Here is a 19687-nt window from a genome sequence, read left to right on the forward strand (position 1 = left end):
ACCCAGAAATTACACTACTGGGTATTTACCCTGAAGATACAGATGTAGTGAAAAGGAGGGGCACATGCACCCCAAGGTTCATAGCAGCAATGTCCACAATTGCTAAACGGTGGCAAGGGCTGAGATGCTCTTCAACAGACAAATGGATAAAGAAGATGTGTTTTGCCATAAGAGACTCTTAATCTCACAAACAAACTGAGGGTTCCTGGGGGGAGGGGAGGTGTGGAGAGGGTAGCTGGGTTATGGACATTGGGGAGGGTATGTGCTATGGTGAGTGCTGTGCTGTGAAATGTGTAAGCCTGATGATTCACAGACCTATACCCCTGGGGCAAATAATACAGTCTATGTTAATAAAATAACTTAAAAAAAAGAAGAAGTGTTTCATATATACAGTGGAATATTACTCAGCCATCAGAAAGGATGATTTTTTTTATAATTTTTTTTTATTTTTTATAAACATATATTTTTATCCCTAGGGGTACAGGTCTGCAAATCGCCAGGTTTACACACTTCACAGCACTCACCATAGCACATACCCTCCCCAATATCCATAACCCCACCCCCCTCTCCCAACCCCCTCCCCCCATCAACCCTCAGTTTGTTTTGTGAGATTAAGAGTCACTTATGGTTTGTCTCCCTCCCAATCCCATCTTGTTTCATTTACTCTTCTCCTACCCCCTCAACCCCCCTGTTGCATCTCCTCTCCCTCATATCAGAGAGATCATATGATAGTTGTCTTTCTCCGATTGACTTATTTCACTAAGCATGATACCCTCTAGTTCCATCCACGTCGTCGCAAATGGCATGATTTCATTTCTTTTGATGGCTGCATAGTATTCCATTGTGTATATATACCACATCTTCTTTATCCATTCGTCTGTAGATGGACATCTAGGTTCTTTCCATAGTTTGGCTATTATAGACATTGCTGCTATAAACATTCGGGTGCACGTGCCCCTTCGGATCACTACGTTCGTATCTTTAGGGTAAATACCCAGCAGTGCAATTGCTGGGTCATAGGGTAGTTCTATTTTCAACATTTTGAGGAACCTCCATGCTGTTTTCCAGAGTGGTTGCACCAGCTTGCATTCCCACCAACAGTGTAGGAGGGTTCCCCTTTCTCCGCATCCTCGCCAGCATCTGTCATTTCCTGACTTGTTAATTTTAGCCATTCTGACTGGTGTGAGGTGATATCTCTTTGGGGTTTTGATATGTATTTCCCTGATGCCGAGTGATGTGGAGCACTTTTTCATGTGTCTGTTGGCCAGCTGGATGTCTTCTTTGCAGAAATGTCTGTTCATGTCCTCTGCCCATTTCTTGATTGGATTATTTGTTCTTTGGTGTTGAGTTTGCTAAGTTCTTTATAGATTTTGGACACTAGCCCTTTATCTGATATGTCGTTTGCAAATATCTTCTCCCATTCTGTCAGTTGTCTTTTGGTTTTGTTAACTGTTTCCTTTGCTGTGCAAAAGCTCTTGATCTTGATAAAATCCCAAAAGTTCATTTTTGCCCTTGCTTCCCTTGCCTTTGGTGATGTTCCTAGGAAGATGTTGCTGCGGCTGACGTCGAAGAGGTTGCTGCCTGTGTTCTCCTCGAGGATTTTGATGGATTCCTTTCTCACATTGAGATCCTTCATCCATTTTGAGTCTATTTTCGTGTGTGGTGTAAGGAAATGATCCAATTTCATTTTTCTGCATGTGGCTGTCCAATTTTCCCAACACCATTTATTGAAGAGGCTGTCTTTTTTCCATTGGACATTCTTTCCTGCTTTGTCGAAGATGAGTTGACCATAGAGTTGAGGGTCCATTTCTGGGCTCTCTATTCTGTTCCATTGATCTATGTGTCTGTTTTTGTGCCAGTACCATGCTGTCTTGATGATGACAGCTTTGTAATAGAGCTTGAAGTCCGGAATTGTGATGCCACCAACTTTGGCTTTCTTTTTCAATATTCCTTTGGCTATTCGAGGTCTTTTCTGGTTCCATATAAGTTTTAGGATTATTGTTCCATTTCTTTGAAAAAAATGGATGGTACTTTGATAGGAATTGCATTAAATGTGTAGATTGCTTTAGGTAGCATAGACATTTTCACAATATTTATTCTTCCAATCCAGGAGCATGGAACATTTTTCTATTTCTTTGTGTCTTCCTCAATTTCTTTCATGAGTACTTTATAGTTTTCTGAGTATAGATTCTTAGTCTCTTTGGTTAGGTTTATTCCTAGGTATCTTATAGTTTTGGGTGCAATTGTAAATGGGATGGACTCCCTAATTTCTCTTTCTTCTGTCTTGTTGTTGGTGTAGAGAAATGCAACTGATTTCTGTGCATTGATTTTATATCCTGACACTTTACTGAATTCCTGTACAAGTTCTAGGTGCACTAGAGAAGAATGTGTATTCTGTTGCTTTGGGATGAAATGTTCTGAATATATCTGTGATGTCCATCTGGTCCAGTGTGTCATTTAAGGCCTTGATTTCCTTGTTGATCTTTTGCTTGGATGATCTGTCCATTTCAGTGAGGGGAGTGTTAAAATCCCCTACTATTAATGTATTCTTGTCGATGTGTTTCTTTGATTTTGTTATTAATTGGTTTATATAGTTGGCTGCTCCCACGTTAGGGGCATAGATATTTAAAATTGTTAGATCTTCTTGTTGGACAGTTCCTTTGAGTATGATATAGTGTCCTTCCTCATCTCTTATTATAGTCTTTGGCTTAAAATCTAATTGATCTGATATAAGGATTGCCACTCCTGCTTTCTTCTGATGTCCATTAGCATGGTAAATTCTTTTCCACCCCCTCACTTTAAACCTGGAGGTGTCTTCGGGTTTAAGATGAGTTTCTTGTAGGCAACATATAGATGGGTTTTGTTTTTTTTATCCATTCTGCTACCCTGTGTCTATTGATTGGGGCATTTAGCCCATTAACATTCAGGGTAAGTATTGAGAGATATGAATTTAGTGCCATTGTATTGCCTGTAAGGTGACTGTTATTGTATATTGTCTCTGTTTCTTTCTGATCTACTACTTTGAGGGTCTCTCTTTGCTTAGAGGACCCCTTTCAATATTTCCTGTAGAGCTGGTTTGGTATTTGCAAATTCTTTCAGTTTTTGTTTGTCCTGGAAGCTTTTAATCTCTCCTCTATTTTCAATGATAGCCTAGCTGGATATAGTATTCTTGGCTGCATGTTTTTCTCATTTAGTACTCTGAATATATCATGCCAGCTCTTTCTGGCCTGCCAGGTCTCTGTGGATAAGTCTGCTGCCAATCTAATATTTTTACCATTGTACGTTACAGACTTCTTTTCCCGGGCTGCTTTCAGGATCTTTTCTTTGTCACTAAGACTTGTCAATTTTACTATTAGGTGACGGGGTGTGGACCTATTCTTATTGATTTTGAGGGGGGTTCTCTGAACCTCCTGGATGTTGATGCTTGTTCCCTTTGCCATATTGGGGAAATTCTCTCCAATAATTCTCTCCAATATACCTTCTGCTCCCCTCTCTGTTTCCTCTTCTTCTGGAATCCCAATTATTCTAATGTTGTTTCGTCTTATGGTGTCACTTATCTCTCAAATTCTCCCCTCGTGGTCCAGTAGCTGTTTGTCCCTCTTTTGCTCAGCTTCTTTATTCTCTGTCATTGGTCTTCTATATCGCTAATTCTTTCTTCTGCCTCATTTATCCTAGCAGTGAGAGCCTCCATTTTTTATTGCACCTCATTAATAGCTTTTTTGATTTCAACTTGGTTAGATTTTAGTTCTTTTATTTCTCCAGAAAGGGCTTTTATATCTCCCGAGAGGGTTGCTTTAATATCTTCCATGCCTTTTTCAAGCGTGGCTAGAACCTTGAGAATCGTCATTCTGAACTCTATATCTGACATATTACCAATGTCTGTATTGATTAGGTCCCTAGCCTTTGGTACTGCCTCTTGTTCTTTTTTTTTGTTGTGAATTTTTCCGCCTTGTCATTTTGTCCAGATAAGAGTTTATGAAGGAGCAAGTAAAATATTAAAAGGGTGGCAATAACCCCAGGAAAATATGCTTTAGCCAAATCAGAAGAGATCCCAAATTGTGAGGGGGGAGAAAGGGGATAAAAAGGGGTTCAGAAGAAAAAAAAAAAAAGAAACTATTAAAAAAAAGAAAGCTGATAAAGAAAAAATATAAAAAGAGGAAAAATATATATATATCTTAGATAAACTATTTAAAAAACGTTAAAAAAGAAAACGGTAAAAGTTTAAAAAATTAGCAGAAGAAGAGAAAAAGAAAAAAAAATTGAAAAAGAAAAAAAAATTAAATTAACTGCAAGGCTAAAAAATCATGGGGAGAAAGCCATGAGTTCCATGCTTTGCTTTCTTCTCCTTGGAATTCCGCCGCTCTCCTTGGTATTGAAACTGCACTCCTTGGTAGGTGAACTTGGTCCTGGCTGGGTTTCCCGTTGATCTTCTGGGGGAGGAGCCTGTTGTAGTGATTCTCAAGCGTCTTCGCCCTAGGCAGAGTTGCACCGCCCTTACCCGGGGCCCGGGCTGAGTAATCCGCTCGGGTTTGCTGGGTTTGCTTTCGGGAGCTTTTGTTCCCTGAGCACTTTCTGTAGAGTTCCGGAGGACGGGAGTGAAGATGGCGGCCTCTCGGTCTCCGGCCCGGAGGAGCCGAGAGCCCAGGGCCCCACTCCTCAGTGCGCCCTCAGAGAACAGCGCCCAATGACTCCTGTCACCCTGGCCTCCGGCCGCGCTCCGAGCTGACCGAGCCTGCGACCGGTTCAAGGCAACCCCGAGCTGAGAGTCACTCCTTGGCTCTGTCTCTGTAGCCGGCTTCCCTGTTCTAATACGGGTAAGCTCTGCGACACTCAGACACCCCCAATCCTTCTGCGACCCTGCGGGACCTGAGGCCGTGCTGACCCCGCCTGGGCTTCACCCCAGTTAAGCCTCTGGAGCGATGTCCCTCAGCGGAACAGACTTTTAAAAGTCCTGATTTTGCTCCGTTGCTCCGCCGGGAGCCGGCCCCTCCCCCCGCGATCTATCTTCCCGTCGCTTTGGATTCACTTCTCCGCCAGTCCTACCTTGCAGATAGTGGTTGATTTTGTTTCTAGAATTGCTGTTCTTCTTCTCTTCAATCTCCCGTTGGATTTGTAGGTGTTTGCAATGTTTAGATAAGCTATTTAGCTGATCTCCCGCTACCCGAAGTAGTCTCAGCCTGCTACTTCTCCGCCATCTTGACTCCTCCTCCTGATTTTTTTTTTTTTTTTAAACTGAGAGGGACCAGGAAGCTGCACTGCAGTGGTCTAGAGTCTAGAGGAAGTGTACTCTGAGACCTGAAGTTTTCTTTTGAGGCAAACAGAATTTTATTATACTCTTTCAAGTTAATTTGCTTAAAACTCCTCTCACTGATGCTTACCTCCTTTGCTAATGTGTCCTCAAACCTTTAATTTCTATTATACTTCACTATTGCTTAAAAAAGAAAGACTCTTGTTTTTAACTTTATACATATTTTATGTATTTTCATTTTTTGTAAATTGGTTTTGTGTGGCCACCAGGAAAATGGATATTGCTGTTCATTTGTAGATTGCTGTTTCACACAATATGAAAAAACTGTTGGACTTAATTTTTCTATTGAATTGGCCTGCTCCGGAACCATGCGGCAATAGCCTTTACTCAACTCACTGGATAAAACTGATATTCAATCCACATTGTCTTTGGCATTTTTAAATTCAAACCAGAGTGGAAGATGATCCATGAGAGACTGTGGACTCTGAGAAAAACAGAGGGTTTTGGAGGGGAGTGGGGGTGGGGAGTTAGGTGAGCCTGGTGGTGGGTGTTAAGGACGGCACGTATTACATGGAGCACTGGGTGTGGTGCATAAATAATGAATCTTGGAACACTGAAAAAATAAAATTAAATTTAAAAAAATCCAAAGTACTTAAAAACCTTCTTACAGTGGCGCCTGGGTGGCTCAGTGGGTTAAAACCTCTGCCTTTAGCTCAGGTCATGATCCCAGGGTCCTGGGATCGAGCCCCGAATGAGGCTCTCTGCTCAGTGGGGAGCCTGCTTCCACCCCCCCACCCCGCCTGCCTCTCTGCCTACTTGTGATCTCTGTCTGTCAAATAAATAAATAAAATCTTAAAAAAAAAAAAAAGAACCCTCCTTACACCAGAGAAAAAGCATGAGCCAAACAAACTATAGAGTCATTTAGCTGAGGCCAGAGAAAAGAATCCTTCCACATCCATCCATTAAACCCTCCTTCATACAAACCCCAGCCCCTTGCTGGCTCTGTCCTCCTAACCAAGATGGATATTGGTAGAACTCAGTACACAGGATGTGAAAAACTCAACTATTCCTCTTCTGCCATGTTAAAAATCTTTGGCCTCATCCTTGGGAGGATGAGAATTATTGTTCTCTCCCCTCCAGGGGGACTTAACTGTCCCAGGCTTCCAGGGACAAGCATCAGAGCTTCCGTGTGAAGAACCAGGGATCCCTCAGACCCATCGTTCCTGAGGGACTGCAGTGTCACCTGTGTATCTGCCCCCCCACACCCCGCCTTACTTTCCTGCGCCATGGAATTAGGCATGACCAAGACACTCGGATGGGCCAATGAAATGGGAGCACATAACATGTCACTTCTGGAAGGAGGCATTCTACCATAGGCACTCAGACTCCAGTCTGCTCTTCTCTGTCTTGGTCATCAGGGTGGTACACACTCAGCCTCTGCCTTTGTTCGACATCACTATGAAGGGCACAACCCTCTGGCCTGTCCGTGTCAGACTTGCAGGAGAAGAGAAAAATAAACCTTTGTTATTATAAGTCACTTAGGTTGTTTTTAACTCCACGGCAACCTACTTCATTCTCATCAAGGAATATTAAGGCTTACTGTGTGTGGAAAAAAGACAAAATGAGGCGTTTTCTTGTGAATGAAGGACTAAAGAAAGAAGTAGTGGCCCCAGGGAGACACTGAGGGGCAGTTTAGAACGTGGGTCCCAGCCTGAAATGGGCACTCGGCCTCCATCCCTGTGTGGCCCTGTCCCTGGCCAAGTGCAGGAGAACTGAGTAGAACCAGACAAACTGTCTTGGTCCAGGAAGCACGTGCCAAGGGAGCTCCCAGAGTCTGGGAGGGATTGTTACTGCCAACAGCTATATGTGCTGTGGGACATTCATTGAAAGCTGAATGCATGGTCTATGTTTGTCTGCATCTGAGAAGCAGATGTTAAGACAAGATGAAGGCATGGAAGAAGTTTCTCAAGAAATGAAGACGGGCAACCTCAGGGGAGAAAAATGAGGACGGAGGTGGATGGGACAGGAGAACAATTGGATTACTGTGAGTTCTGGCTCCTTTGAGGGAGGAAAGTAGGGAAAGGGAGGAGGTTAAGCTGCAGAACAGTTTCTAGGGAAGTTTCAGCAAGATTTATGAGAAGTCCAGCCGAGGTCATCCTTCTGAGAAGCCTGTGTTTCCCATATCCTAGACTCTTTGACACACTTATACCTTGGCTAGGAGCAACTCCCGGAAAATATTGCCTGGTGTTGACGCTGTGCTGGAAGTCAGAAAGCAGCAGCTGAGAATCCCAGGAAACTCTGCTCCCATAGGAATTGGTATCAGCGGAGAGTTGTTGCAGCAGCCGCACAGCTTATAAAAAGGCTACCAGGGAAGAAGACCAACAATGACACCTTACATGTGACAATAATATTGCCTTATATTTGTTTCAAGGTTTACAGCCCACCAAGAGCTTCTACGTATCTCCTCTCATTTGAAAGGTTGGGGTGACCATATCTACATTTTAAGTTATGAAGCCTAAAGCTCTAGCACACCTGTGCATGCAGAGGGGAACTGAACCTTGCACTCAGCCATTGATCTCACAAGGGCTCAATCCACCGCGTCATGAAGCACCTACTAAAACCTGGGTCCCCAGAAATGTTTGTTGTGTCCTTAAAAGAGAATGAATCTAAAGTGGCTGCACCAACTTGCATTCAGCCAGCTTGGAAAACAGTGTGGAAGTTCCTCAAAAAATTAAATATAGAGCTACCCTATGACCTGGCAATTGCACTACTGGGTATTTACCCCAAAGATACAGATGTAGTGAAAAGAAGGGGCATATGCACCCCAATGTTCATAGTGGCAATGGCCACAATTACCAAACTGTGGAAAGAGCCAAGATGCCCTTCAACAGACAAATGGGTAAAGAAGATATGATCCATATATACAATGGAGTATTACTCAGCCATCAGAAAGGATGAAAACCCAACTTTTGTATCAACATGGACGGGACTGGAAGAGATTATGCTGAGTGAAATAAGTCAAGCAGAGAGAGTCAATTATCATATGGTTTCACTTACTTGTGGAACATAAGGAATAGCATGGAGGACAGTAGGAGAAGGAAGGGAAAATGAAGTGGGAAGGGGAATCAGAGGGGGAGACGAACCAAGAGAGATCGTGGACCCTGAGAAACAAACTGTGGGTTTTAGAGGGGAGGGTGGTAGGGTGGATGGGATGGCCCGGTGATGGGTATTAAGGAGGGCACATATTGCACGGAGCACTGGGTATTATATGTAAACAATGAATCATGGAACACTACATCAAAAACTAATGATGTACTGTATGGTGACTAACATAATAAAAAATAATAATAAGGGGCACCTGGGTGGCTCAGAGGGTTAAAGCCTCTGCCTTTGGCTCAGGTCATGGTCCCAGGGTCCTGGGATCGAGCCCTGCATCAGGCTCTCTGCTGGGCAGGGAGCCTGCTTCCCTTCCTCTCTCTTTGCCTGCCTCTCTGCCTACTTGTGATCTCTGTCTGTCAAATAAATAAATAAAATCTTAAAACAAACAAACAAATAATAAATAAATAAATCTTAAAAAGAATGAATCTTAGACCACTTGCTTATAAGCTGCTTAGAAAACTCACTCTGAAGAAGGTTCTTTTTGTGTTTATCCTTTCATGAGAGGTGGCATTCATAGGATGAGAAGAGCTATTTCTCTAGCACAGACATCCAAGGATGGGTCAGGAGAGAGCCTGTTTACCAGGTAACTCCTGGGGGTGACCATAGGCTGGTGTCTCCAATTGTCAGAGCAGCCCACTGTGGCTTCAGAATTGAGGAAGCCAGGCTGAGATTCAGAATCCAGGCTGAGATTCCTCACCATACATAAAGAAAAGAAAGTCTGGCTTCAAGATGCAGATACTGCAGAGAAATTTCTCCCAAAGCCATGGTGCCTTCCTCCCCCTGTCAACAGGCTTGTTTATGGGGGACAAGACCAACATATACTTCTTGTTAGCATTAATGGAGATTTTCCTCTTCCTAAAGAGAAAGAAAAAAAAAAAAAAACCAAAAAACTGTGAAGCCAGAATTACCCAGACTGCAGGAAAAATCCAAACCACAATTCCATTCTTGGAACTGGCGCACCTCAGTAAGGAAGGAGAAGGTGCAGGCTTCGTGCCAAGCTTTTGGGTTTCACCTAAAATCAGAGACCAGGTAAAGGCAACCCACTACCAGAAATATGGCACATGAGATGAAAAAAACTATGAAATCTTCAAGTTCTAAGGAAAAATGAGTTGCAACATGTCAATTTTAGGATTGCTGATTATATGGGAACCTTTGAAAGCATCAATATTTTCCAATGGGTGTCAGAAAAACATCCAGAAACAAGGACTTTTTAAACTATGAAATTATTTCCTAGGGAAATATCATGGGAAACATTTCTATAGTGCATTTCTCCATACAACTTCCTTCCTTTCTACTCCTCCGAGTAGGGTAGAAAGAAATGCACATTCGACATCTCTGGGACTGCTTCCAGCACAGGAAATTATTCTGGCAATATAGCACTCCATTAAATCATTGGACATGACTTTTATTTTATACTTAAGAGTCATCTACTCAGGGATGGGAAATCGCTTTCCTTTCTTAGCAGAAACAACTGCCCTGGGCAGCAGAAGAGTAAATAGCAGGGTGGTGAGCTGAAAAAGGTCTAAGTTTGGGTCCTGATGCTGTCACTAACCAGGTCTTTGGAAGAATACAGATGCCAGGGGCACAGACTTACAGAATCAGAATCTCTGAGAATCTAGATTTTTAAAGCTCCCCTGCTGATTCCAATGTGGATACTCCATAGGCCAGTATTTTAGGGGTAACTAGAAAAGACGTTCGAGATCCCTTACAATTCTAAAATTCTATGACAGAGAGCAGGTAGGAAGAAGAGGTCCAGGAGAAGCATTCTTCTGTGCCACAGAGCAGAAGGGATTACATCACCTGGAAGCTTATTAGAAATGCAAACTTTTGGACCCTATTCCAGAACCCTGCTGAATTATAAAGTGTTTTGTTTTGTTTTGTTTTTAGTTTTTTTGTTTTTGTTTTTGTTTTTTTAGCAAGCTCTATGCCCAGTGTAGGGCTTGAACTCACAACCCCTAACAAGGAGACAGTCAGGAACCCCTAGAATCTATATTTTAACAAGATCCCCAACAGTTCCTGTCCTATTCCACACAATCAGAAGTAAAACCCATCACAAGGGGAAACATTCAGCTTCAGATGATCTGTCTCCTAGCTGTGTTTCTCCTCAAAGAATGCAAATTTGGGACTCCGCACCTCCTGATAAGTCACCTTTCAAACCTGGAGGCAAAGGAGTGAGGCCAAGGGAGAATGAGCCAGGCTCTGTGTGTATGTGTGCCTGTGTGTGGATGCATGTGTGTGTCTGGGTGTGCACATGTGTGCATGTGCATGTGTGTGTTAGATTGTTCTTCCACTTATCAAGCAGGCATAATATCCCAGGTGAATTACCAGAGGTGAAATTAACCATTTGAGGGGGAAAAAATTCTTAACTTGTGTTTAACTGCTAGTTTTTGATTAAGTTAGGGGGAAATTAAAAATATTGCTGCTCACTTTTTCAGGGGTTTGCTATTCGTACCCACATCCTGTGTTGAGAGCTGATTCTCAAAGGAAGAGAAAAAACCATCTCCACAAAGAGAAGATTATTTCTGTTATTGGGGGGAGGGACAGAATTCTAATTTATAAAATTCAGATAGCGTATGTAAAAGACAGAATTTAAAAACTCATGCAGAAAAACATTTATTGTTATTTTTTTCTCAAGAAAATAAACATGCAGTTTTATTCTTTTATGATATTGCAGTGAAATAAAATTCTTAGAGTAACCTTACGGCCTCTGGGTGCTGTGTTGGTAAGTGTTCATTATAAGAAGCAGATGAGATTTTTCCTGGGAACACAAATATTCTTTTGGCTACTTTGAAGATGTGTCATTTTTTACTTTTTCTTCCAAGATAAAACTGAACTTTCCATGAGAATTTTTTTCATAAATTTTCATTTATTAGTCATAAAAATTATTCCTGAGACAACACAGGAGTAAGGTGTTTCACTTGTCTACATTTGTAAAAGAAAGAAATCCATGGAAAGAAAGTATAGCACTTTAAAAAAAAATCTCTACGCCCATAGATAAAATTAAACTTTACAAATGGGCTTCCAGGTTGCCTTGCCCTAAGACTGAGGACAAGAAAAAGGCTCTCCCCAGGCCTGCCCACAACCGCTGACCCCCAAACCCACAACACATATACCAAACCACTGTTTGTAAACACTTACATTCTTTTTTTCTAAAGATAGGTGAGCCAATGGCCATTCATAACATAGAAATTTCTCAGATTGTCATCTTTGGACATTGAGCAACCTGGAAAGTTTGGGAGGGAATCTGGTGGAGAGGAGGTAGGACAGGGGAAGGACACAGTTTGTTTGTTTTCTCATATGATTTTTGAGATTTTATTTTTTTATTTAGTGTGCAAGCAGGAGGAGGGGCAGAAAGAGATGGAGAAAGCAAAATCTCAATCAGACTCCATGCCAGCGTGGAGCCCAGGTGGGGCTCAATCCTATGACCCTGAGGTCATGACCTGAGGCAAAATCAAGAGTCTGACGCTCAAATGACTGAGCCACCAAGGCACCCCAGGACAAAGTTTTATTAGGGCCTTCATTAAGGTTAAATCTCTAGGAGGGAGGGAATCAGGGAACACAAAGCCCACAAATCCTCCTCAAATCTCACAGCAAACCAGGGGCTCTTTGGTGGGATCGGCCTTTCAGTTCCGGGTGCAGAGGAGTACAAGGACACAGCTTTGGCTCCACAGGCTGGTAGGTGGGGTAATTCTCCCCCACCCAGAACATGAAACGGCACGAAGGTCAGGGAGCCAAGGAGCTGCGTACACATTAGATTCCAAAAAATGGGTGTAGGGGATGTGGCCACACAGTTCCTGATGGTGCATCTGGATCCGGGCAATGGTTCATCCTCGTTCAACTTCAGGTGTGGGTTTGAAAGGACAGTCATACCATGGACTGCTCTCCTGCTGTGAGTACTCCAGGAGGTTCTGATAAACACCACATGCCATGCCATCAATCAGGTGCTGCTTCTAGTTTTCCATCTGCATATTACACTTCTTGGCAGCACAGCTAATTCTGGAGTCTTGGGATAGGGCCCCTGGGAGCATGTCCTTTGCAATATGGAAGACTGTCTGCACACCCACGTACCAGCAGCCCTTTGTGGCCACAGGTTTCCCAGGACTCCTGTCTGGGCCGCCACCGCTTCACCTTCTTCATCAATTCACATTAGTTTACCTGGAAGCTATTTTCAAGAGTTCTAAACCTAACATCTATTTAAGACCCTGAGCAATTGTCATTTAAGCTTGCACTGGTTTTGCTAACAAAGCAAACAGATGAACGTGATTAGCAGTGTCCTCTTTCCTTTCGTGAACTGGATGGTGCGTTGATCACACTTGTTTTTCAGACTAACAAGTATCAAGCTTGTTAGTACATTAGAGTTAGTACCTAGAATTATCTGGGGAGCTTTTAAGAAAATTATAATGCCCAGGCCATACCTCAGACCATTTAAATCAGAATCTCGGAGGGGGTGGACATCAAGCATCAATATTTGTAGTACTCCCTAGATAATTCGAATGAGCATCCAAGGTTGAAAGCCATCCAGAACGGGGCAGAGGAAGAACTCGACGTGAAAGGCTGCTCAGTGTTAGAAATGGGAGTTTTTGGCTGGTTGATTTGATGGCTGGTTGAATGAATTGTTGTTTGAAAGCCAAAGTTGCAAAGGGTGGAAAGGTTATCAGAACTCCCACTTTCAGAGCACGTGGAAAGAGCATGTTTCTTCACAGACCTCACTTCATAGACACCTACACTTATCTCTTCCCTGAGCATGTTCAGAGTCTCCCCTGCCCCTGCAGGCCCCTCTGCTGACCTCTCCACCTGCCAGCCTGACTTGGCTCCCATCACTGCTCCAGCTGTCCCCCTTGAAATGGCAGTCTGTGCGATGGGTGGCTCTAATGGCGGCAGGGAGTAGGAAGACAAGAGGGAAATTTCTTCCACTTTCTGCTTCGTGATCCTTGACTCATGAACATGAGATGTAACTGGTTTACTTACAACTTCAAAAAGCCCCTACATTTAACTAGTGCTTAACTCCTCTTACAGGCAGCCCCTGATAACCTACTTCCCAGTTTATGTAATTTCTATGCTTCCCACAAAGCAAGAGGTGGTCTAGAAATGTGTGTTGAATAAATGAAATTAATAAATTGTCACCTCTTTTTTCATAGCACTTGTAACACTTAGGTGTGCCAACCATGCCAGACTGAAAACTGTGTCCAGTTTCTTTCCAGTGTATCTCCAGCACCTATAAGGTGGCTCTCAATAAATATTAGTGAGTGATAAATGTATAACTAATTAAACGCTTTGATTCTCATACAACATCCACTACGACGCTAGTTCTAGATAATATTTGGTTAATGGAACGCAATAAATGTTGGTTTGCAAATTGTTCCTGGACACAGAGGGCAAGAAGGGATCAAAGAAGAGGCAGACTGCTCCAGGTTGATAGGTAGCAGGTTTCATAAGCTGAGAACTTATGGGGCTTGTATTGGGCAGCAGCAATATGAGTAGATCTTTAGACGTGCTTGCCAAATCCTGAAAGTTCACATTGAGGACTTAACTGGGATCAATCACGTATTTCTTCCAGGTGGCCACAACAACTCATTGTTCTCTGGAGGCTCTGCCCTTGGAACAACTTTCACTGTGGGAATGGTAGGCAGAATGCATATTCAAGGACAGGGGAGGGAGGAAGTAGTCTCTAGTTGCCTGGGTCCAGCTTGGGGGTCAACTGCTAGTCTTAATGACTTTCTCCAGTACTCCACCCCTTGTGACCAGCTCTTCTAGTCTTACATGCCCTCCTCTTCCAAGGGTGCCCTGAGTGATGTGCAAGGGGTTTCACTAGCATGGAGGAGCCTTGTTGGGTGGCTAATTGGCTGCACTGATGGTAGACAGCACAGCAACAATCTGGGCACATGCAAGAGGAAATGCAGACTAAGTTGATTCCCAAAATAGGTCACAAGAACCAAGAGCCCTAGGATTCAAACTATTAATTTAGTAAGTCCCCTAGACTGGGCGCTGGATTGCTCAGGGTGTCCACGTGTGTCCTCATGTGATTTAACAGAGATAACACATGAGCAAATTCATCAGTAATGAACACACACGACTCTGGGTAAAGACACAGGTGTCCCTTTGTGAGGCAATAATAATATCCAAGGCCATTCTATTTTGGAGGATAGTTTTTGTCATATGAGACACTGCAGTATTCAGTAAGGATAGGGTGTGATGGCTATCATTTAAGGATTGCTGGGTAAATGTCGTAAGGTTTTCTATATATATTAAATGTCTCCAGGCCAATGGAGGGGACAAAGATGGTGAGTAAATGATTGTAATGGTGGAAAACAGAACAGGCCCACCTGGCTTCAAGGAGAGGTAGGTTGGCAGTCTTGGGAATGTGAGCTGGTTGTGCCTCTCATACATGTTCACTGGGGGAGAAACATTGTCAGGCATGAGGAGATGGACTGCAGTAGGACAGGGAGGCTTTCCTTCTTCCCTCTTTTAATGGTGCATATTCCATTCCAGGTATAGTGTGTCTCAATAGTTCTAGCCTGCAGCAGGTCAATGGGATCCTAATGGAGACTGAGCAATTTCCTCTCACTCAGTGTTTAAAGCAATTCACCCATTCCGGCAGGACATCCCATTGCAAATTCCAATAAATAACTCCTTTCCCAGGCATGAGAGTGCTTGGTGTTCTTAGCAGTGTATCACATTGACCTATATCAAGAGTGAGGGCAACGCTTGTTTCCCTCAGCTTCCATATTTTTTCAATATTGGCTGCCTCAGCAGTGTTCCTCATTCTAGCATACGGGACAAGAGGCCCTACTGGTTGCTCATTCAAATGTATTAAAGCCTGGAAAAGTACTTCAGTCCACCTGGCCAAACTGGTTTTACTTGTTAGTAATTTAATCTGCTGCTTTAATATTCCATTCTTCCTTTCTACAATATAATCCTGCTGCTTGCAGGTTATAGGGGAGATGGAACTTCCATTCAATGTCAAGTTCTTTTGTCCAGTCTTACACATGATGCCCTTTGAAATGTGACCTCAAATCACTGTCTATTCAATGAGGGTATCTGTACATGGAACTCAGTTTCTCTAATCCCTTAATGGCGGGAACATGATTTGCATGGCAACAGTGGAAAGATTGGGTTCAGCCAGACACAGCGTCCACACAAGCCAGGGCACATTTAGAACCTTACTCAGAGGGTGGAGACCAATACAGTTAATTTGCCAGTCCATCACTGCTTGGAGCTCCAGTGGATGTCCCCAGACCCCTTTGGCTGTTACCCTGGGCATTGTTTAGAGTATACATGAAGGGTTCTTACTGCATCATCCGTATCACTGTATTTTAAGGGCAGCCCAGCATTTTCGGCAATAGGCTGTCCCACCTGGGCATAATGTTAGCTGTTCTTCCTATGCAACCAATCTCCTGTGTCTTCTGAAGGGTCAGTTTTTAGGGCTTGTACCCAGTCTAGGGCATCAGCTTTCCAGTTGCCAAAGGTGTGAGTGCCTTATGAGCCGGGATGTGGAAGACAGTGAAGACTGCTTCAGTGCCTTGCAGGCACTCAACTTTTCCACATATCCTGACCCCACAAGAGCTTACTCATGATCATCTACTCCTTGGCTTGCCATTATCCCAATCCTAGGGCTAATCCCTTTAGAAGAGCTCAATAGTCACTGCAAAGGGTTAACGTCCAGGGCTTAGGAGAGACCAAGGGCCAAACTGCTCCAAGTTCAGCCCACCGGCTGCTTTGGCTTTTTCCTGGTTCCAGGCTTCTGTACACCAGGCATCAGTGGGTATTTCCCTCACTCCCTCTCTACAGGCCACAGGGGCCACACAGGAATAGGAGCAGGGGCTACAGAGCATCTCCATACTTTAGAGGGTCTAGCAGCATCCACATTTCTGGAGACAGCGGGCTGGCAGGCAGGATGCTCCTGTACCATAAACAGGCATGCCACTTAGTCAAAGTGGGAGTTCGAGCTATGGCAGAGATGGGTCAACGGGCTATGTTGTCAACCCAACATTTTTGCCAAAAGGACCTTGGTAAAAAGGGAGGTTCTTGCCGTATTTGCTCTACCTGTAGGAACACTGTGTCCACTGGCAGAAGCTGTTGCTCGGTAGAGGGTATATTGATTTCCACCCCCTTCCAGAGCTGGGGTCACAATTCCTAGGCTATTCTTATCTTCTGTTGTCTCTGCACAGTGCCCAAACCATACCTTCTGGAGCCAAAGACATATCTCACTCAAATGGTAGCCTGTGTGGGAGATACTCACAGCTTCAATCTGCCTCACTAGTATTTTTGCCTTTCTAGAGCTGGCTTGTTGCTCTGATACCCAGTCCCACACATGCCCTCTCTTCACCAGGCAATATAAGGGCTGGAGGCACCGTGCCAGGTGGGGAATAAAAATCTTCCCAAACTGCCGAATCCCTACAGAGGCGTGCACCTTTTTCATGTCCTTAGGGGTTGGATAGGCTTGCACCTTATCAGTCAGAGCTTCTGGGACAATGCGCATCTCACCTGACCAGATGACTCCCCAAAACCTCACCAGTGCCTAATCCCTGAGTTTTATGTGGGTCCACCTCTCATCCTCTCACAGATGTTCCAGCAAAGCTTGCGGAGTGTCCTGCAGCTGACCTGGAGAAGGAAAACAGGGGCAGGTCTTGAGCTAATATCCCAGGATATATTGTGGACTTGTACAGGTAGCCTTGGAGAAGCACTTGAAAGGTCTCTTCCTGCCCCTCCCGCGTGAAGGCGAATTAGATCTTAGCTATCAGAAATCTGTACTTGTCAGTGTCTTTTCCATGAATCTACTTGAAAATAATGCACTTTGCAGGAAACACTTCTGCAAAAGTGTCAGAGTAAAATAATAAATGTCTGTAAGTGAAAAAAGGCTTTAAAAGAGCCATGTTTAGAGGTCTGATAAGAGTTCATTATAATGCAGTTAGCAGGGAAATCTGGCTATTTCTGTGACATACATTTTATTTATTTAGTTTGCTTATTTTTTTAATTCTTATTAAAAAATATTTTTTACTGTTATGTTAGTCACCATACAATACATAATTAGTTTTTGATGTAGTGTTCCATGATTCATTGTTTGCGTATGACACCCAGCGCTCATAACACGTGCCCTCCTTAATATCCATCACCAGTCTCACCCCCCACTGCCTTCCCTTCTAAAACCCTCAGTTTGATTTCTGGAGTCCATAGTCTTCAACGGTTTGTCTTCCTCTCTGATTTCACCCCTCTCCTTCATTTTTCCCTTCCTTCTCCTAATGTCCTCCACACTATTCCTTATGTTCCACAAATAAGTGAAATCATATAATAATTGTCTTTCTCTGCTTGACTTATTTCCCTCAGCATAATCTCCTCCAGTTCCATCCATGTTGATGCAAAAGTTGGGTATTCACCCTTTCTGATGGCTGAGTAATACTGCATGGTATATATGAACCACATCTTCTTGACAGACAAAGATCACAAGCAAGCAGAGAGGCAGGCAGAGAGAGAGAGGAGGAAGCAGGCTCCCTGCACAGCAGAGAGCCCGATGCGGGGCTCGATCCCAGGACCCTGGGATTATGACCTGAGCCGAAGGCAGAGGCTTTAACCCACTGAGCCACCCAGGCGCTCCTGAACCACATCTTCTTTATCCATTCGTCTGTTGAAGGTCATCTCTGCTCTCTCCATGGTTTCGCTATTGTGTACATTGCTGCTATGAACATTGGGGTGCACATGGCCCTTCTTTTCAATACATTTGTATTTTGGGGGTAAATACTCAGTAGAGCAATTGCCATGTCATCAGAGAGCTCTATTTTAAGTTTTTGAGGAAACTTCACACTGTTTTCCAAAGTGGCTGCACCAACTTGCATTCCCACCAACAGTGTAAGAGTGTTACCCTTTCTCCACAATCTCTCCAACACTTGTTGTTTCCTGTCTTGTTAATTTTTGCCATTTTAACTGGTATAAGGTGGTACTGCAGTGTGGTTTTGATTTGAATTTCCCTGATGGCTAATGATGGTGAGCATTATTTCATGCATCTGTTAACCATTTGTATGTCTTGTTTGGGTAAGTGTCTGCTCATGTCTTCTGCCCATTTTTTGACTTGATTATTTGTTTTTTGAGTTTGATAAATTCTTTAAAGATCTTGGATACCAGCCCTTTATCTGTAGTGTCATTTGCAAATATCTTCCATTCTGTGGGTTGTCTATTAGTTTTGTTGACTATTTCCTTTGCTGTGCAGAAGCTTTTAATCTTGATGAAGTCCTGATAGTTCATTTTTGCTTTTGTTTCCCTTTCCTTTAGAGACATGTTTTGCAAGAAGTTACTATGGCCAATGTTGAAGAGGTTACTGCCTATGTTCTCTTCTAGGATTTTGATGGGTTCCTGTCTCACATTGAGGTCTTTCATCTGTTTAGAATTTATCTTAGTGTCTGGTGTAATAGAAGGTCGAGATTCATTCTTCTGTATATAGCTATCCAATTTTTCCAGCATTATTTACTGAAGAGACGGACTTTTTTCCATTGGATATTTATACCTGCTTTGTCAAAGATTAGTTCACCATAGAGTTGCGAGTCCATACCTGGCTCTCTATTCTGTTTCACTGGTCTGTATGTTTGTTTTTGTGCAAGTACCATGCTGTCTTGGTGATCACAGCTTTGTAATATAGCTTGAAATCAAGCAACGTGATGGCCCCAACTTTGTTTTTCTTTTTCAACATTTCCTTGGCAATTCAGGGTCTTTTCTGGTTCCATACAAATATTAGGATTGTTTGTTTCAGCACTTTGAAAAATGCCATTGGTATTTTAATCAGGATGGTATTAAAAGTATAGATTGCTCGGGGCAGCATCGACATTTTAACAATGTTTATTTTTCCAGTCCATGAGCATGGAATGTTTTTCCATCTTTTTGTGTTTTCTTCAATTTTCTTCATAAGTGTTCTGTAGTTCCTAGAGTATAGACCTTTTATCTCTTTGGTTAGGTTTGTTCCAAGGTATCTTAAAGATTTTGGTGCTACTATAAATGGAATCGATGCTCTAATTTCTTTCTTTTTTTTTTTAAAGATTTTATTTTATTATTTATTTGACAGACAGAGATCACAAGTAGGCAGAGAGGCAGACAGAGAGAGAGGGAAGCAGGCTCTCCACTGAGCAGAGAGCCCAATGCGGGGCTCGACCCCAGGACCCTGAGATCATGACCTGAGCCGAAGGCAGAGGCTTAACCCACTGAGCCACCCAGGAGCTCCTCTAATTTCTTTCTATAGTTACATTTCAGTGTGTAAGAAAGCAACTGATTTCTATGCATTGATTTTTTTATCCTGCC

The sequence above is a fragment of the Lutra lutra genome, chromosome 7, assembly GCF_902655055.1.
Source record: "Lutra lutra chromosome 7, mLutLut1.2, whole genome shotgun sequence".
Taxonomy (NCBI): Eukaryota; Metazoa; Chordata; class Mammalia; order Carnivora; family Mustelidae; genus Lutra; species Lutra lutra.